The sequence below is a fragment of the Epinephelus moara genome, chromosome 16 (assembly GCF_006386435.1).
Source record: "Epinephelus moara isolate mb chromosome 16, YSFRI_EMoa_1.0, whole genome shotgun sequence".
In the NCBI taxonomy this organism is placed as follows: domain Eukaryota; kingdom Metazoa; phylum Chordata; class Actinopteri; order Perciformes; family Serranidae; genus Epinephelus; species Epinephelus moara.
This window is the reverse complement of record NC_065521.1, coordinates 7,184,599-7,206,107: the sequence shown is the minus strand read 5'-3', so window position 1 is coordinate 7,206,107 and position 21,509 is coordinate 7,184,599. Positions and strand designations below refer to the sequence as shown.

At 42.4% G+C, this 21,509-nt stretch overlaps 1 long non-coding RNA gene across 2 annotated transcripts; it reads right to left on the bottom strand.

Moving 5' to 3' along the window:
* Window positions 1-1,431: 1,431 nt before the first annotated feature.
* Window positions 1,432-18,108, bottom strand: LOC126402617 (uncharacterized). Of its 2 annotated transcripts, none has more exons than XR_007571237.1 (3): window positions 17,763-18,108; window positions 15,908-16,070; window positions 1,432-1,572 (listed from the first exon to the last, which is right to left on the bottom strand). It is a non-coding gene; the product is annotated as an uncharacterized LOC126402617 (long non-coding RNA). The 2 variants fall into 2 exon arrangements; XR_007571238.1 differs by having other exon boundaries at window positions 17,889-18,108.
* Window positions 18,109-21,509: the final 3,401 nt, after the last annotated feature.

Sequence of the window (21,509 nt, the reverse complement as noted above, 5' to 3'; positions counted from 1 at the left end):
CCCCGAGCGGTTGGGGGGTTCGGTGCCTTGCTCAAGGGCAACTCGGCAGTGCCCAGGAGGTGAACTGGCACCTCTCCAGCCACCAGTCCACGCTCCATATTTGGTCCGGACAGGGACTCGAACAGGCGACCCTCCAGTTCCCAACCCAAGTTCCTATGGACTGAGCTACTGCACAGCACAGTGCCTGTTTGAGAGCAGGTCTTAAAAATCAGTCCTGTGCAGGTTTCTGCAGCAGATTTAGCATCACCAGCAACATCCACTGAAAACATATCTGTGTATTGACCAGGACTAACAAGACTAACAAGACTCTATAGCTTGGCTCCTGGTCAGAGAACTTAAAGGACAACTTCTGTATTTTTCAACCTGGGCCCGATTTCCCCATGTGTATGTGTGCGTATGATTCATAGGTACAACTCGTTCTAAAATTGGTTCGTATTGAGGGAGGCGGATGCAACCGGAGCCGCAAAACGAGCTAAAACGGTAACGGGGGCAAATGCGTCTCATATAAGTTTGCGCATTAAAAGTGCTTTTTTTCGCCACTGACCGGTTCAGATCGCCAGTGCTATGAGTGCTATGAGTGGAGTCGGCTGTCAGTCAGTGTTGGAGCAGAGAGGGGGAGGGCTGCCCCGCTGGGTACTGTGAGTATGTGTGTATGAAGTGTGTGTTTTTTCGCCACTGACCGGTTCAGATCGCCAGTGTTATCTCTGTAAATAGCATACTAACTTAGCCTTTCCCTTACCTCTGGGCTGTGTGATGTCACGAGCTTTGCTCCACTCTGTAGCTCTCTCTACTCGTGGGATAGCCGTTTTCTTGAGGAAGAGGTCTTTCGGGATTGGATGTCTTCGCTTCTTCGGCTGGCAGTAGTCATCTTGGGAGAAGTGAGTACTGCAGACCTGATGGTCTGCAAGGTGCAGTGTCTGGACAGGAGTGTTAGCATCCATTTGTAGCACAACTAGCCACAACTTCAGCATCTCGCCGTCCGACAAAGGCAGCCTATGAAAGCTGTACGGGGTGTTGCGCGACATCCTGTTCTTGCGTTCAGGAAAAAGGCCCGTTTGTTTGAGCACTCCAAAAACTCCGGTAACACTCCAGGGGGTAGCACGTAAAAGACTCCGTCCTCTGACTCTTCTAGCGTAACACATACACTTCATACACACATACTCACTTACAGTACCCAGCGGGGCAGCCCTCCCCCTCTCTGCTCCAACACTGACTGGCAGCTGACTCTACTCATAGCACTCATAGCACTGGCGATCTGAACCGGTCAGTGGCGAAAATAAGCACTTTTAATGCGCAAACTTATACGGGACGCATTTGCCCCCGTTACCGTTTTAGCTCGTTTCGCGGCTGCCGGCTGCATCCGCCTCCCTCAATACTGAACCAATTTTAGAACGAGTTGTACCCATGAATCATACGCACACATACACATGGGGAAATAGGGCCCAGGTTGAAAAATACTGAAGTTGTCCTTTAAAATCTACAGGCGGTTTTACCCTTCGGTGAGAGGCTGTTCATCTTAGAGTCTGAAGTGTGTCTTCTTAGGCTCTCAATTGAGAAAGATGGACGTTCCACCTGCAGATAGAAAAAGTATGCCTCAAAAACTGAAATTAATCACAGAACACTATGAACAAATTTGCTCTGGTCTCTTGCTTGACATAGATGGTTGAGTATGAAAAATGGACAGATGGATAGTTATTTATTCTTTTATTTGATAGATGACAGGAAAGAATAACAGGAAATGGAGAGAAAGGAGTGGGGGTTAGGGCACCCGAAGATTTTGACAATGAATGCTTCTTGCATAGGGTGGTCAGAAACTGCTAAGGCTCTGTTTCATTCTTGTTAACAGACAATTTCCACCACAGGAACTTTTTCAGGACCCTTTAGACTGCATGTACCATGGTCTACATTTAGCTCCTCTACCACAGTCCCCGGTAGGGCTGCGTGATATTTGATTTCTGCATCGACATTGCAATGTGTGTATGTGCAATAGTTGCATCGCAGGACTTGCAATGTCAAGTAACGCATATAATTAAAACATGTCAAGTTACAACTTTGCTTTGCTTGTTGATAAAAAAGGAAAACCCACATTGTTCTCATTTTTCATGATTAAAGGGATAGTTCACCCAAAAATGAAAATTCACCCATTTTCTACTCACCCATATGCCGATGGAGGCTTAGGTGAAGTTTTAGAGTCCTCACAACACTTCCGGAGATCCAAAGGGAGAGGGGGTAGCAACACAACTCCACCTAATGGAGGCTTACGGCACCCCTAGATTCTCTGTGCACCGCGCTCATGTGTGTGCGCTTGCGTGAGACCAGCAAAAGCACGTGAACACACATGAACGCCGTGCCCATGTCTCACGGTCTCGTGCAAGCACGCACACGTGAATGCAGTGCACAGAGAGGCGGTTAGAGCTACAGGCTACAATGAGGCTAAAAACAGCGTTCAAATGACGTTTTTCCAAACAACTTTTTATGTTGGGGCTTCAGGACACTTGGATCACTACGGATGAGCAGTATGGAGATATTTTGTGGTTTCAATTATGTGTTTTTGGACGTTTGAATCTGGGGCGCCGTAAGCCTCCATTAGGTGGAGTTGTGTTGCTTCCCCCTCTCCCTTTGGATCTCCAGAAGTGTTGTGAGGACTCTAAAACTTCACCTGAGCCTCCATCGGCATATGGGTGAGTAGATAATGGCTGACTTTCATTTTTGGGTGCATTATCTCTTTAATATTACAAGCCACTCCTTCCCCTTTAAGACAGGTTACATGTTTTGTAACGTAGTCTGGCAGCGTTTGTTTGTAGAGAAGTACCGGGCCAGCAAGTGCCACAGATGCAGTGAAGCACATGCTTTTCCACAGCTACAGCGGTCAGCAAAAAGTGTCTAGATAAGCTCAGTTTCCACTATAGCACGTCTCGTGTTCTCTGCACAGAAGAAATAAAGCACCTGTTTAATGCAACATTTTCACAAAGTCTCCTGGCCATTCTTCATTGCAAAGTTGCCAGACTGTAAAAGCTAGTCACTGGCTAAGAGCCAGGTTAAAACTAACTCAGTTGGCCTACATCTACAGTTCAAAACCCCAAGGCTGAAGAGGTAACATTAAAGTCCGGGTGAAGAAAAAAAAAAAAAAAGTGTAATGAGTTCGTTACACCACAGGAAAATGTGTTATTAAGCACCCAGCCAAATCAGAATGATTAAAAAGTCAGCAAGTATATAAAAATACATTTCAAAATCATGAAAAAATAGGGAGTATTGTCTGCTCTGAGACACTGGGGGCGCATCCACTGAATGTGCCGAAGCTGGCAGGAAAGCTGTAGCCTCATTTAACTGTAGCACTTAAATGGATGCTCCATCTAGCAGCTTTTTTGGACTGACATGTTTGAGCCACCAGAGCAAGAATCAAAGTCAGAGCCAGAGGATACTGACCTGCCCGAAAATCAACATTCATTCTTCTCACTCTGCAACAGAATGGTCATTTTGATTCATCTTCTCAGACAACAAAACTCAACAGCTGTAGTTCTTACTTGGTGTATGGGCAGGGCTTATGCTAAGAGTTGCTCCATTGTGTCATCAAGCAGGCTTTCAGCCCTGCCCAAAAAATCCTGGACACAGAAATGGTGAAAAACAGTTCAATGGTCTAACTCCACAATTCACAGTTTTAAGTGGTTTCCAGCAAGTTTCTTCATTTGTAAATACTATAAATGTGCATAATTAAGGTATCATGAACTTGGATTGTTGTAAATGAGAAACCTGTCAGTAAGAAACCCCTAGGCCCAGACACACCAAACAGACATCAAGGAACTAGCGGCAAAGACTGACTGTTTTGTTGCATCACATCACCTGTGTCTTGGCAAAAAAGTTGCACTTGAACAGACCACAAAGGCTACAGCCAACAGCAAACCAGCATGTTCATTCTGCCCCTGAGTAACAGGAAATAACCTTCCATAGCAGCAGGCAGCGGTAGTCTGTATTTGTCATCCAAAAAGGGCTCTGCCGCCTATTCAACATGCTGAATCAGCTGAAAAAAACGGACAAGGGCCAACTAGAAGCAACGGTGCGGGACACACCGCAAAAACTAGGGTGACAGAGTGTCTGTCACCCTAGTTTTTGCGGTATGTCAGCCCAATACTGGCCAACAGCCAACCGTTGGCTTGGTGTGTGTCATGGCCCAGAACTACCAGGGCAGAGTTTGCAGGACTGAACAAATCTCACTGAGAAATTTTCATGTGAGAAACAAAAGTTCATTTTCTGATTGATTCAATAAACTGTCATACTAGTGAATAAATAAGCCCCTATAAACACAGATAATTTTTAGTCAGTTTTTCTTGTTACCCACCTCAGCATGTCTGTTTTGCATTCAGTCATACATTACATTTTTTAGAGGAGGCACTGGTGCATGGTGGGATGTTTACATGACTGTGAATAGTGTTTTTTTTTTTAATATATATATTTCTATTGAAATTTTGCCATAGTTACAGGGCAACACAGTGAACAACAGCCACACCCACCCCCCTCCCACAATCTGTAACAATAGGAGGAAAGATGGAGAAAGTAATAACATAAATAGAAATGCAATAAAATAAATAAAAAGATATACTGTACGAAAACAAAAATGATACAAAAAAATAAATACATCAAAATTGTCACATGCAGTAAAAGCATCGTTCATTGGTAGAGGTAGTAGAAAAGTGCACCCTGACTGTACCATAAGCCATCAATCATGTAATGGTATACAGGTGCCCAGCTAAGTAAGAGGGTGACATAACATATGGGGCATAGGGGGCACAAGCTACGGGAGATGGCATGGGGTAGAGCAGAAACAAAAATTAAAAATGATAAAGTAAATACACAAGTAACAGAATAGGTGAATGAATAAATAAAATAAAAATTTAATCTGCAAATTGCTTGGACCGTGCGCTGACAACATACAGAAAGTGGTAGTGATCTGACTCTGTGACGATGAGCACTAAAGATTACAGTCCGTCATCTGAAGGGAGCTTCTGCAAGGCAGTGAAGGATTGCCACTTTGAGACAAATTTGTCATTTGAACCCCTCAGAGAATATTTAATTTTCTCAAGATTGAGAAAGAACATCACATCTGTAAACCAAGTAGAAATGAAGGGTGGCAGTGAGGATTTCCATTTGAGACTGTCCATCTGCGACGTGCCAGTAAGGTTGAGAAAGCGACAATGTCTATTTGCGTAGAGTTTAATGAGGACAGATCAGTGGGGACACCAAAGATGGCTGTTATGGGGCACAGTTGCAGACTGATCTTGAGAACACCAGAGACGGTTTCAAAGATTGAATGCTAACAGGCTTGCAATTTTACATTTGGATATATCTTGGATAGCCTGGATTTGGAGAAACCCAATCTATATAAAACTTTGAACTGGATGAGCCCACGACAAGTACAAGAGGTTGTGGTTCCCACTCTATCAATTGCTTTATCCCACTATTCCTCAGCCAGTTCAACCCCTATCTCTTGTACCCAGGTAGTTTTTATTTTAGTTATAGAGTGTGCGTCCATTGACATAATAAATGAGTAGATGGGGCGTCGGTGGCTTAGTGGTAGAGCAGGCACCCTATGTACAAGGCTGTTGCCGCAGTGGCCTGGGTTCGACTCCAGCCCGTGGCCCTTTGCTGCATGTCACTCCCTCTCTCTCTCCCCCTTTCACGCTTGTCTGTCCTATCGATTAAAGGCCAAAATGCCCCAAAAAATATCTTTAAAAAAAATGAGTAGATGTGGGGAACGGATGCCCTCTGTCTGGGCAGTAATATTATAAGGGCCTCCCAAAGCTCTTTTGGCAGTAGAGCAGGAAAGTTAGGAAACATAGTGCCTGACCTGAAAATAACAGAAAAGATGGGATGGAGGTAAAGAGAATTTGGAAGCCAGTGGGGATGGGTTCCGAAACCCAGTACTAAATTTGCCCTGGGGCTAAAATATCAAAGACCGTAATATTGATAAGCTCTAGCGGTATCGGTTCTTTTATCAGTATTTTGGTTGAATTAATTATCATCCTGCAGCCTCTCATCTGCGCTCTGTGCCAGGGCCGACCACCTTCACATACACACACATTCACACATACACACACACACACACGATATGACAAACACAACCGGTGAACAGCCGATTGGCTGCGTTGGAAACAAAGTGAAGATTACTCAAAAATTACTGGAGTTGACGGCAGCTACACTCATTACTGTAAGTGAAATTAAACCTTAGCGAGTAAGAGGCCAATAATTTATCAATACATGTGTTCAGCGAGCATGAACATGTAAACATGTAGACAGTGATATCAATATGCTCCGTCCACAGTTTCTCACCCACCGTCACTAACGTCTTACATGCTGATTTAGACAGCATGCTAGTTTGGCTGATAACAAATTGTTACTAATAAGCTAAAATGACAGCTGTCTGTATATAGGCTAACTTAGTTTGACACTTATCGTAAAATTGGGCAGATACTTTTAAACTTAGCTGCTGGCTGAGACAAACAGCCCCTCCTCTCTCTACCTGCGCTAATGTTACCTGCACACAGTGAATCACATCAGCAGAGAGGGAGCAGGACAGAGGACAGAGGAATGGAGGACAGGTGGACAGGAGGACAGAGGACTGGAGGACTGACTGATATATACTAAACTTCACTCAGTAGTAGGGCTGCTCGATTAATCAAATTTTAATCTAGATTATGATTTGGGCTTTCAACGATTATGAAAACAAAATAATCGACATAAAACAATTATGCGCTTCTTGTCAGTTTACTCTCATTGTCTTGTGTTGCGATGTTGAAGTGAGAGATTGGGTCTCTAGTTGGCACCATGGAGTATCTGGAGCATATAGCCAGAACAGGAAATTCTCGATATTAACTGCCCAATAATAGTATAAAAAGTTAGATAGTGCAAGTCCCCCACTCAGTTTGCATCTCTGAAGTAAGGATCTATTGACCTTAGGCACCACACCTCCCCAGATGAACGTAGTGATGGTTTGGTTAATTGACTTAAAAAAAGATTGGGGTAAAAGTATCGGAATGGACTGAAATAAATACAGAAATTTTGGTAAGCTATTCATTTTAACAGCATTAATCCCATCTATGAGCTACAGTGGTAGATTACCCTACCTATGGAGGTCTGATTTCATTTGAGTGATGAGGGGAATGAAGTTTGGAGAGAAAAGGGTGGGTAATGAGCAGTGATGGACACTGTAATTTTACTACTTTACCCAGTAACAAGTAAAGTATTACAATTTCCCAAACAGTAATTTTATTACAGTTACTAAGCAAAGTAAAGCTGCGATACTGCGTAACAAGAAAGTGTTTTTTTTGTTGTTGTTTTTTGTCTTAAACTTAGATTATGACGTGGCTCGCGGCTAGTCGGGTCAGACTTAGGTCACGTCCGCGACAGTTAAGCAGCATGGAGAATGAAGAGCGAGAGCACACGGCGTTTGACAGCTGGAAATACTCCCATTATTTTGAGTGTGTCTCCATCAGAGATGCAAAGAATATTGGCGTCCGCTGTAAGCTCTGTGGTGGCAGCAAAATACTTGCAAGCACAAAAAACACCACGTCGAATTTGATGAAGCACCTGCACAGCACCATCAAACTTGTCACGAAAAACCCTGCTGAGGAGACAGAGGAAGAGGATAGGCCTACTACCAGTGCCAAACAACAGAAACTAGATTTCAACGCAGCAAGACACGATGCCGCACCGTTAAACGGAGATAATCTGAAGAAGCTCGTTGCTGGATATATAGTAGAAGAAATGTTACCCATTTCCACCGTTGACTCCCCCTCATTTCGCCACATTATAGACAAGATACCGACAAGGTGCAACGCCAAGCTGCCACAGAGAAAGACATTTGCGGTCTACTTGGAGAGAGAGCATGCGGTGATGGAATCGAACTTGAGGGCCACACTCAGAGAGGTAGACTTTGTGTCCACCACTGCGGACATTTGGACAGCTAACAACAAAAGCTTTATGAGTGTTACAGTTCACTGGATTAGCAGCTCAACTCTGAAACACAACAAGGCCGCCCTTGCATGTAAAAGAATCCGAGGTAGGCACACGTTTGATGTGATTGGCGCAGAGATCGAACAAATTCATGCATCGTATGGACTGCACGGCAAAGTTGTTGCCACTGTGACAGGCAATGGCTCAAATTTCACCAAGGCTTTTAAAGTATACAAACCTCAACCTGTAGATTCGGATTCTGACCAAGATGAGGTCCATGACGAGGAGGACGTCACTTTTACAGATGTTGCACAAGTCCTCGCAGAGTCTGATGGCCAACAGTATACACTACCTCCACACTACAGATGTGCCTCGCACACAATTAATCTAATTTCCACAACTGATGTTGAGAAATACTTAATAGCTAGTGCAGAGACAAAGACTATATATAGGAATAGTATCGCAAAATGTACAGCCCTTAGGACAAAGGCAAGTCGGTCCACAGTTGCATCAGAACATGTGGAGGAAGTCAGCCACAGAAAGCTATTGGTACCATCATCCACAAGGTGGAATTCCTTCTACGAGGCTGTTGCGAGAATCACCGAAATTCCAATGCATGAACTGAATTCCCTGTGCGTAAAGCTTGGCATCAAGTGCCTAAACGAAAGGGAACACCAATTCCTGCCGGAATACTGCTCAGTTATGAAGCCGCTGACAGCAGCATTGGACATCTTACAAGGGGATGACAGTGGAGTTTATTGCCAACCCTCGAAGCCCCCCCCCCCCACCCCCCCCCCCAGCTAACCCGAGTGAGACCCCCCCCTTAGGAAAAAACAAAACAAAACAAAAAAAAAACAAAACAGGATTGAAATATATGTTTGATTCATTGTTCAGGCCATCACGACTCGTTTTGCTGCAGTACTGGACAGCAAAGACGCACTTCTCGCTGCTGCCAGCTGTCCGAAGTTTAAACTTCGATGGCTCTGAGATGAGGCAAGGAGAGACCATGTAAAGGAGCTTCTGACAACAGAATGCCGCAACACTGCTCCTGCTGCAGCCAACCAGGCTGAGTCTACCGCTGTATCAATGACGTCAGCCAGCCCTGCTGAAAATGACTTTTTTGCTTTTGAGGTACAGACGGACAGCTACTCTGCAGAAAAGGAAGTTGCAGACTATTTAAGGTCAGGGTATGAGGTTGTGATACTGAACCAGTTCACAAATGTCAGAAACATGTACATGAGGTACAACACTCCAACTCCATCTAGCGCACCTGTAAAGCAGCTCTTTAGTTTAGGAGGTTTGGTGCTTACCCCTAGAAGGAACAGGCTGTCTGATTCAAGATTTGAGAAGCTTCTACTAATGAGATTCAACCACTGTTTCATTTCTGATTCTAAACATTAGAACCTTGCTTAATGACATGCTCGTTTCACTAGCCTGCATTTAGTCTGTACTGTTTGGGTTGATAGGCTACAGTATTTGTTTACTATAGTTCTCAAAATATTGAGGTCTAGGCTACTGTCTTGGCCTCTGCCAATAATATTTAGGCTATAAGGTGCAAAGAAATCAATCAGATTCAAGTTCATTAATTGAAGAAATTATTGTTGATTGGTAATTCTGTGAAATGCAGGCCTAACCTATAATCAGTTTCGTTGTTTTAATTAAATCAGTAGTAGGCACAGCCGACACACTTTTTTTTTTTTTTTTACACACTGACCATATTGATGAGTCAGACTAAACAACTAGGGGATGGGGGTGGGGGGGTAATATAGTAAAGTAACGAGTAAAGTAACTGAATACTTTTGATACCAAGTAATAAGTAAAGTAATTTTATTACTTTTTTGAGGAGTAATAAAAGTAAAGTAACTAATTACTTTTTCTGAGTAACTTGCCCAACAACGCCCAGCAAGTTACCTTCACACATAGGTATGTGAAACCAGAGCGGCATATCTGGAAAGGCAAATTGGTCTGCTGGAGCTGAAGCTTGGCTGGATTTATTGGAAAACATTTGCTGATCTGAATATTAAGCTTGTATCCAGAGGAGGAGCCAAAATTCTCTTGAATTGACAATATTGTTGTGACAGAGGCAATAGGATTTTTGACATAGAGTAATAAATCGTCTGCATACAAGGATAGCCTTTGTTCCACACCCTCTCGTGTCACACCTTCAACGGAGGTATAAGCATGTAGAGCTGCAGAAAGAGGCTCAATGGCCAGTGTGAACAGGAGAGGGGAGAGGGGGCAACCCTGATATGTACCACGTTCAAGGGCAAGATAATTCAAGCTGGTGTCACTGGTGCAGATGGAGGCTTGGGGGATGTGTACAAAAGGCGAATCCAAGAGCAAAAGTTGTTACCAAAGCAGAATTTCTTAAGGACAGAAAATAGATACTCCCATTCAATGTGATGACCTTTTCTGCGTCAAGGGTGATAATTGGTTCATGGGAGGCAGAGAATTTCTTAGAGTAAATTCTAAATAATAATTAAATAAATAATAATAATTTAATATAATTATGTTGAAGTGTGAACATATGTTAAAGAATGAGTATCGTCCCGTTATAAAACCAGTTTGTTCCTCGGATATGATTTCTGGTAGGACTACCTCCAGCCGCTGCGCAAGGACCTTAGCTAGTATCTTTACATCTACATTAAGGAAGCCGAGTGGCCTGTAAGAACTACACATAGTAGCATCTCCTCCCTTTTTGAGGCGTAAAGCTATAGATGCCTGTGTCAAAGCGGGTGGCAGTAATCCCTTGTCAAGGGATTTGTTGTACATAGATGAAAGCAGAGGGGCCAATTTGGCATGGAATCTTTTAAAAAACTCGGAAGAAAACCCGTTGGGGCCTAGGGCCTTACTGCTCTGCATTGACGTAATAGCTTGAACAACCTTGTCCAGGGTTAAGGGGGAATCAAGGCCATCTGCAACCTCAGGTGTGACTGAGGAAGTCACTAATTGATCCAAAAACTGATTCATGTTTGCAGTGTTTGATGGGACCTCTGACCTATAAAGGGAGTAATAAAAAGATGTGAAAAGTATCATTAATTTCTGAGGGGTCACAAATCGAATTATTAGAGGAATCTAGAATCTTTGGAATTAATGGGGAGGCAGCAAGGCATTTTAATCGGCAGCTGACCTGTCCTGTTACAGTGCTTATAAAGTGTGCCACGTAAGCTCAGAAGCAAATGTTCTGCATCTCTAGTGGACAAGAGGTTAAATTCGGATTGGAGGTTCAGCTGCTGTTTATACAGTACTGGAGATGGACTAAAAGCACACTGATGGTCTAATTCGAGTATGACCTTAGAAAGTTCATCCAGTTTAGCCTTATGCATCTTGTTAAGATAAGAAGAATAAGAAATAATTTGCCCTCTGAGATTAGGCCTTAATTGAATCCCATAGGAGGGAGTAGGAGGTGAAGCTTGTTTGATGAAAGTGAGAAAATCATTAATGGAGGCAGAGATTGCTTCACAAAATTTTCCATTTTTCAAATCTGAAAAACACTTTGCCATGGCAAATGGAGACATCATATTGGAAGTAGAGCAGTCTAAAGATAGGTCAATAACACAATTACAGTCCCCTCCAAATATCAAAAGGTGGTTGTTAAGACAGGGAATCTTACTTAATAAACTGTTGGCAAATGCAGTATTATCAGAATTGGGTGCATAGACATTCACTAGTATAACAGGAGTATGCCAAAGCGTACCAGTAATAATTAAATATCTCCCATGTTTGTCAGAAATAACAGTAGAGGTGGAGAAGTGTACTGTCTTACCACTTACAATTGCAACGCCTCTGGCTTTGGAGTCAAAACCTGAATGGAACACCTGGCCAAAATATCGATACTTCGGCCTGTGGTGGTCTTTAATTCGCAAGTGGGTCTATCTGGACTCAGATCCCTGTCAGCCATCTAAACTGTGTAAACTGGAGTGTGGGGCCCAAGCAATTGCTACGCCATGAGAGAGAGAGACAGAGAAGAGGGGGAGAGAAAAACGAAAACAAAAAGGGAGAAAGAAAAGAAACAAAAAAGAGATACAAAAAACCAACCCAACAAGCAGTAAACGGCAAACAACAAACAGCAAACAACAAACACTGACAACCACTCCCATACCCAGGTCTCCATCCCAAACGATGGCTACAGCAGTTCAGACAGTCTTGCAGCTGTGGTGCACAAAGGCGCACACCTCTAAGTGCTATACTCTATCACAGCACCAATAACCCCCCAGTTCAAAAATATGAATACAAAAAACAAGTAAACACATGATAAGATGGCAGCACACTTTGTAGGAAACTATCAAAAATAGTTTCAAACATAACACGTAGGAACCCTAGAAATAAGTCCATCTAATAACGTATAGGCAGTGCATTTGAGGCTGGTGTCGAGACGAGCTACAAGTTGAGAATACACAGAGAAATTAACACCAACGTGGAACAGCAACATGCACAAGAGTCAGTGAAAAATAAAAAAACAGTTCACTGCGGTGACATACTGATTGACATCATGTCTCCGGAGCCCCGAAGTGACGCTTTGAGTAGTCCAGAGCCCTCTTTGGGTCGGTGAAGGTGTGTTGTTGGTCGCTGGGGTGACGATGAGCCTCGCCAGGACAAGCAGACTGCACCTGACGCTCGGCATGTTACACATTATCTCCCTGGCCAGAGTGAAATCTCTTTGGCATCTTACCACATTTGGTGGGTAGTCTGGTGCTTTAGGTTCTTCAATTAAGCTGCTTTTTGTAGGATATACTCCACCTCCGCTAGGTGGCTCCTCTTCAGAGGAGACGTTGTCGGAGGGAACGATGACAACAGTCAATTAGCAGCCTCAGTTCATTGGATGGCACATTGGTGAGAAGCAAACTCCGTGGGATGAGGGCCCTCTTTTCCCTCTGGGACTCCTATTATGCGGATATCATTCCTGCACCATAACCCCCCCAGGACCAGACCGGGCCTCCTGCTCGGCTGCTCCTAGACTGTGGAATGCTCTCCCTGACCACCTGAGAGCACCGCAGGCTGTGGAATCTTTTTAACACAACTTAAAGACTTACCTTTTTACTAAAGCCTTTTGATGTATTTTATCATGTTATCCGTTTGTAACTCTTAGCATAGCATATCTGCACTGCCTTCGGTGCAGTGTTGGGTGTAACTGCCAAAAATGGCTTTTTTCAGTAACGAGTAGTGTAAGGCACTACTGTCCCTAAATGCAGCAATCACATTACAGTTACTAATCAAACACTTAAGTCATTACTTGCGTTACATAAATTCATCATTAGATCTTCCCTTACTTAAGAGTTAGTGATGACAGGCTTCAGGCTGTTGCCAACAGGTCGTCCTCCGTGTCCAGCCGGTGTTGTGCCGTATTAAGCACGCCTGCCGTGAAAAGCACCCCACTTTTCACGGCAGGCGTGCTTACTACGGCACAACACCTGTAAGTGGCGAACACAGATGCGGGGACGAGCCAGAGGATGGGAGAGTTTCTGCCGCAAACAAGTACAGAGACCCGGGGAGACATGGGAGCAGCTTCATGTGTTTACAGCAGATAGCAGGAGCGAGGACAGACGTCCCACTCCGCTACTCTGTGCGCAAAGGGACCGCACACTTCCAGTTTATAATTGTAACGTCCGTTGTCCTACTCTCCTAAGTATTGATGACACGCTTAGTATTTTACAAATTCGATTTTTTTTTTATTTGCTGAACGTGGCGCTGATATGCAAAAATGAACTAAATGACTGTGGGCCAGTGGGCAGGTAATATAATCATAACAACTTTACACACAGTAACCACCCCCCGCCTGGCATAACAACTTCTCTGGCGGAAACCCTGCAAATACTTAAGGAGAGAAAGAGGGAAGTCTGCTTCGGGGCCTACCTTGTGAACCAGCTGTGCAATGAACAAGAAGCTCTGGCCTGACACCTCATGCAACAGCCTAATAGCATAATGGATTTCAGTCATTGCTACAGTTACACTGATGGGAGAAAACATATGCTTTTATACAAGTGAGGGGGCACAGTGAATGAAGTGGGGGGGCACTGCCCCCTGGTGCCCCCTTGTGAAGCCGACTCTGGGTATATCCATCTAGTTAACTATACCTACCTTAAGATTGTTACACATATGTAAGGTTTAATGCTATATCGTTAACTGGCAAATTATGTGACAATGCATTTCAGGTAATTTTACAGAGTAACTAGTAATGTAACAAGTATTGTAACTAATTACTTTCTCCAGGGAGTAATGAAGTAAAGTAAGCGATTACTTTTTTCCTAAGTAATGTGTAATACATTACTTTTTTGAGTAACGACCCCCAACACTGCTTCTGTAGCACTTTGAGATTTGTTTTTTATGTAAAGTGCGTTACAAATAAAATGTATTATTTATTCATTTATTATTAACCATAAATCCCCTTTTACCTGACAGTCTGGCAGTTTCCGCTATCAGGCGGGCCAACTCAGTCTGCAGCTGGGAGATGTCATTAGAGTGCTGGGTCTCAGCTCTTTTAACTTCTGCAATGGTTTCGCCAAGTGCTAGTATTCTAGCTTGGATTGCTGCCACTGCCGTCTGCGTGTCTCTCTTCATTATTAAGATTTCGTTTTTCAGGTCAGCAGTAACTGAACCGATACGAGCATACAAACACCAGCGCCTCCTCTGGGCCTCCCTCCGTTGCTTACTCTTCGCTGATTTAGGTTTCTCTGTCACTTGGGACATAGGCAGCTTTGAGATTGTTAAGAGAATGGTTAAGTTGCGAGCTGGATGGATTTTAACTTGTTTAAGGATGTTCTTAAAACAAAACTGTTCAGCTAACGGGAAGTACCACTACAGCAAAGTATCACAATGTTTTTGTGGGGCAATATTGTATCGTCACACACTGCCAAGTATTGATTTTCTTTATTATATGAATTATTAGTATGACAAATACAAACTTAACTTTAGGTAGCCTATTTGGTAACCTACTAGACTAACATAATCAATTGCTTTTTCAGTCCACTGCCACAAAATGGCTGAAGTGAGTTGACCAGACTGAAAACTTTATCTTATTAGATAAAACAGATGTTGACAAAGTTTTCCTTTGAGGACATAATTTACAGTTCCAAAAAGGTAATATATTGCATATATTTTAACGCAATACTCAGCATTATGCAACATATTCAAAATCGCAATAATATTGTGTCATGACATCAGTATTATGATAACATCGTATCTTGGATCCTCTGGTGATTCCTATCTCAAGTGATTGATGAGGTCTATCTGCCTGAAATGTTGCATTTATAATAACAGGAGCCGTTTAACAGTGTGTGGATTATTTTTCGAATAAAATATCATCTTTTTTTCCTTGCTCTGATCACACAGGTGTCTCATGGTATTTTGAGCTGCAGTGATGGAATCAGAGTGTAAAATAGAAACATTATCACTGTGGATTAAAATAAACTTAGCACAAGTTAAAATGCTGCTAAAATCATGTGTTTAGTGTGTAAACGATCTCTGTGTTTGTTTAAAGCTCTGTTTTAAAAGCAGTGGAAATAGAGCCTTGGAACAATCAAATGCTTCTACTGACATATAACGATAAATAGACTACGCTTTTTTTACCTGAGACTCTGGACTTTTGCCCATGGATACATTTTTCTTCAGTGATCTGATTGGTCAGAGGTCAGGGTATTGACAGGTTATGATCCTATACTCTGAACATAACATGCTCTGGAGCAGGTTAGCTGTTCAGCATAAGTTACCATGGTGATTTATCCCGGTAAAAAGAGAACCAGCTTAATAGTACTGAAAACCCAGAGTTAACCCGAAGGGTACCTCACTAACTCCAAATCCTGCTTCTTAGTACAGGCCTCAGGTCAACCAGTCAATATGTCCAGCTGCATGCCACTGTAGGCAGTCGACTCCCAGGTCTTTATGACCATTCATATAATGATCCCATTCAACGTGTGTATTAGAGACTTTACAGTTAAGACACATGCAGAGCTCCAGTACTCACAGGGAAAGGTTCAGCCCCCTCCTGGATCACAAAGCCTTCTATCAGATGGGTGAGGATGTGGGACTTGACTAGGGCCTGGGCTGGTTTGCTCTCTCCATTGTGTTGGCTGCTGTTAGTATTCCCATTGCCAGAGGTCATGACTGGAGCACAGGCTACCCCTCACCTGTCAACACAAAAAACATGGCAAACTCAACAAGTGATGGCCACGTGGTCCTGAGACCTAGCCCCTGATGTTCAAATGCACAAAGAATGCAATACGCAAATCATTCCAACATGGCAGTTTCATGTTGACCTATTTTTTCTCCTCTGGTAGCGGATCCGAGCTTGAGAAAGACACACCACCCCCATGGGTATATATGTATGTATGTATATGTATATATATATATATATATATATATATATATACACACACACACACACACACATATATATATGTATATATATATATATATATATATGTATGTATGTGGGTAACATGTAGATGTTGCCTAATGCCAAGTCTCTATTTGATCATGTGACAAGACAATATGATACAGTAGCTAGTTTTAGCGAAAAATCTGTCAAGACTAACAAACTGAGCACATCTGCAAGTCCAGCCTACAGTCATGCCTTTTAAACAAATGTAAAGTAAAATGTTAAGAGTGGTTCTCAATGTGTCACTCTCAATTTTGAGTCATATTTATTGACTTTTTGTTGCCATGAGCAAGACAACCTGGAATTGCCAGATTTCAGGGTGCTGTCTGGTGTGAAAGTCTCTCCACACAGGATCTAAAGTTAGGGGGGGAAAATGATAAAGCACAGTATCACAATATTTTTGTGTGGCAATATCATATAGTCACTCAATGCCAAGTATTGATTTTTTTATTACATAAATTATTAATATTGTAATACAAATTAAACTTTAGGTAGCCTACTAGAATAATATAATCAATTGTTTTTTTAGTCCACTTAGTACATTTTGCTGCAAAAACAAAAAAAAGGCTGAGGTGAGATGAACAGACTGAAAACTTTATCTTATTAGATGCTGACAAAGTTTTCCTTTAGGGACATAATTTACAGTCGAAAAAAGGTAATAATCGCAACGCATTTTATTGCATTACCAAGCACATCGCAACATATTTATAATTGCAATAATATAGTATCGTGACTTAAGTAATATGATAATATTGTATCATGGATCCCCTGGTGATTCCCACCCCTAACAGGATCACTTGTGTTCACTACAGTGCTGTCTATAGTTAACCTTTATTTGTCCAAATCTGTTGTCTTTGTTTGAGTTGTGTCTTTTTCTGTGAGTACATTATCAATGTTAAAGCCGGAGTCGACTTCCTTGTATGTGCTTATATGTCCTCTGATTGTGACGCAGGATCACTGGACTAGTGTGGACATTGTTGTTGTGGAACCATCTACTTCAAATCAAGCTCTGACTATTGAAGTAGAGAAACTAATTTAAAAGCTGCCTTAAACATCGTTCTGTAGCGTTATCACTGTGAATAACACAACGGGTATCAAGTTAGTTGGCTGTAAAGAATTGTAAATTAGTACTGAGCGTTATTAAGCCAGTTTAAGCCAAACTCGCTAACGCAAAGAAAGCCTTTCACGGTTTCCTCGTTCCGTTTAAATTGAACAAATTACATTTGACTGGAGGTTATGGACACCAAACCAATTCAATACCTTTGGTAACTGCTATTACCATTGCTATAAACTTAGAGCTAGCCTTGTGTCAAATTAATGTAACCCAGTGCTTACAGTGCTAACTTAGTTGAATACGTGAATGAATCAAAGTAGAGCGCAATAAGCCCGCGTCTTCGTGCCCCCTTTTTCAAAACAGACAACTTGAGAGTAGTTAGCTTACTTTTACAGTCCGAAAGCACCTCTGAATTAGTTAGAAAACAGGCGTTGTGCTCTGTAACAATGGTAACGTTAGAGGGAAGAAAAGCTCTTTGTCCAACAGCTCCAAACAACGCTTTCATTTACTTACTCCCTCCGCCACAGCGGCGAGGAGCCAGTCCGCCACCGCTAACACTGACGAACGTTAAACCGAGTACACGAGCCACGGAGCCTCCCGTTACACGAGGACACGCAAACTTAGTAACTGATTCATATCCTCGTTATGTTTCGCTTTCTCCTATTTCGGGCAGCAGACAACAATCGTCTAGGTGCACGCGTGTGTGCCCACCGACCAAGCCACGGAGATTCATATGAATAACTTCCGGCAACAACTTTCAAAATTAAAGCCTTTACATGTGGACCAAATAGACCCACTGAACGCCTTTCTCTTGAGCTTAAACCAAAATCCTTAGTGGATGGAATCGGCTGAGTTGTCATATGGATTAAAGTTCATTAGAGAATTTTGACTTATATTTTCGTCAAACTACTGTTTCCATGTCAGAAATGAATGTTTAGGCAAACTTCATCCGCTGTGAAAGACTGCGATGCGGGTGAAAGTAACAGCCAGGAAGCTGACTTTGTCTTTATTTCCAAAAAACTACTGCGTCGTCCAAGTTCATACATGTATACCGAAGTGTTCTCAATCTAGTATCATGGTGGCTACGCACGTTGTCTAGCTTTACACTATTGTAGTAGTAGCTAGTGGTGGTGAGAGGGAGGGCAGTGCAGTCACAGCAGAGTCTAAACATAACAAGGGACGAGCCTCATTTATACAACATTGCGTAGGATCCATACTAAAAGTGTACGTGCGCCCAAAAGCTGAAAATAGCGTGCACCAAAAAATAATCTGATTTATAAAACCGTACCTATACCTGCAAGCACTCTTCCCTTTATAAATCACAGTCCACCTGGAAGATTGCGCAGGTGGATTCACCTCACATCCCGCACTCTACACACCAATGGCATTTTACGCTCAATCATGGCAGAGAAGACAAGGAAAAGGAATTTCACGGAGACCTAGGCTACATAGAGATGCTTGTGGGTGAGGTGGAGGCCAGAAAAATTATTTTATTTGGTGGTCACAGTAGTGGCATCACTAATAGGCCTAAAAGAAAAACAAGTGAGTGGCAGCACGTCGTCACCGCTTTAAATTGTGGCGATCTGTGGCAGAGGTGAAAAAGAAGTGGTCGGATCTGAAGGTGGAGGCCAAGAGGAGAGTGGTATGGCACCGTCAAAGCGTGTCTGCTACAGATGGGGGCAAGGGCACACCCGAGCACACACCGCTGCACACCAAAATAGCCTCCATCCTTGGGACGGCCAGCGTGTGTGGCATAGTGTCGGAGAAGGAAGGNGTGAAGCCGACTCTGGGTATATCCATCTAGTTAACTATACCTACCTTAAGATTGTTACACATATGTAAGGTTTAATGCTATATCGTTAACTGGCAAATTATGTGACAATGCATTTCAGGTAATTTTACAGAGTAACTAGTAATGTAACAAGTATTGTAACTAATTACTTTCTCCAGGGAGTAATGAAGTAAAGTAAGCGATTACTTTTTTCCTAAGTAATGTGTAATACATTACTTTTTTGAGTAACGACCCCCAACACTGCTTCTGTAGCACTTTGAGATTTGTTTTTTATGTAAAGTGCGTTACAAATAAAATGTATTATTTATTCATTTATTATTAACCATAAATCCCCTTTTACCTGACAGTCTGGCAGTTTCCGCTATCAGGCGGGCCAACTCAGTCTGCAGCTGGGAGATGTCATTAGAGTGCTGGGTCTCAGCTCTTTTAACTTCTGCAATGGTTTCGCCAAGTGCTAGTATTCTAGCTTGGATTGCTGCCACTGCCGTCTGCGTGTCTCTCTTCATTATTAAGATTTCGTTTTTCAGGTCAGCAGTAACTGAACCGATACGAGCATACAAACACCAGCGCCTCCTCTGGGCCTCCCTCCGTTGCTTACTCTTCGCTGATTTAGGTTTCTCTGTCACTTGGGACATAGGCAGCTTTGAGATTGTTAAGAGAATGGTTAAGTTGCGAGCTGGATGGATTTTAACTTGTTTAAGGATGTTCTTAAAACAAAACTGTTCAGCTAACGGGAAGTACCACTACAGCAAAGTATCACAATGTTTTTGTGGGGCAATATTGTATCGTCACACACTGCCAAGTATTGATTTTCTTTATTATATGAATTATTAGTATGACAAATACAAACTTAACTTTAGGTAGCCTATTTGGTAACCTACTAGACTAACATAATCAATTGCTTTTTCAGTCCACTGCCACAAAATGGCTGAAGTGAGTTGACCAGACTGAAAACTTTATCTTATTAGATAAAACAGATGTTGACAAAGTTTTCCTTTGAGGACATAATTTACAGTTCCAAAAAGGTAATATATTGCATATATTTTAACGCAATACTCAGCATTATGCAACATATTCAAAATCGCAATAATATTGTGTCATGACATCAGTATTATGATAACATCGTATCTTGGATCCTCTGGTGATTCCTATCTCAAGTGATTGATGAGGTCTATCTGCCTGAAATGTTGCATTTATAATAACAGGAGCCGTTTAACAGTGTGTGGATTATTTTTCGAATAAAATATCATCTTTTTTTCCTTGCTCTGATCACACAGGTGTCTCATGGTATTTTGAGCTGCAGTGATGGAATCAGAGTGTAAAATAGAAACATTATCACTGTGGATTAAAATAAACTTAGCACAAGTTAAAATGCTGCTAAAATCATGTGTTTAGTGTGTAAACGATCTCTGTGTTTGTTTAAAGCTCTGTTTTAAAAGCAGTGGAAATAGAGCCTTGGAACAATCAAATGCTTCTACTGACATATAACGATAAATAGACTACGCTTTTTTTACCTGAGACTCTGGACTTTTGCCCATGGATACATTTTTCTTCAGTGATCTGATTGGTCAGAGGTCAGGGTATTGACAGGTTATGATCCTATACTCTGAACATAACATGCTCTGGAGCAGGTTAGCTGTTCAGCATAAGTTACCATGGTGATTTATCCCGGTAAAAAGAGAACCAGCTTAATAGTACTGAAAACCCAGAGTTAACCCGAAGGGTACCTCACTAACTCCAAATCCTGCTTCTTAGTACAGGCCTCAGGTCAACCAGTCAATATGTCCAGCTGCATGCCACTGTAGGCAGTCGACTCCCAGGTCTTTATGACCATTCATATAATGATCCCATTCAACGTGTGTATTAGAGACTTTACAGTTAAGACACATGCAGAGCTCCAGTACTCACAGGGAAAGGTTCAGCCCCCTCCTGGATCACAAAGCCTTCTATCAGATGGGTGAGGATGTGGGACTTGACTAGGGCCTGGGCTGGTTTGCTCTCTCCATTGTGTTGGCTGCTGTTAGTATTCCCATTGCCAGAGGTCATGACTGGAGCACAGGCTACCCCTCACCTGTCAACACAAAAAACATGGCAAACTCAACAAGTGATGGCCACGTGGTCCTGAGACCTAGCCCCTGATGTTCAAATGCACAAAGAATGCAATACGCAAATCATTCCAACATGGCAGTTTCATGTTGACCTATTTTTTCTCCTCTGGTAGCGGATCCGAGCTTGAGAAAGACACACCACCCCCATGGGTATATATGTATGTATGTATATGTATATATATATATATATATATATATATATATATACACACACACACACACACAATATGTATA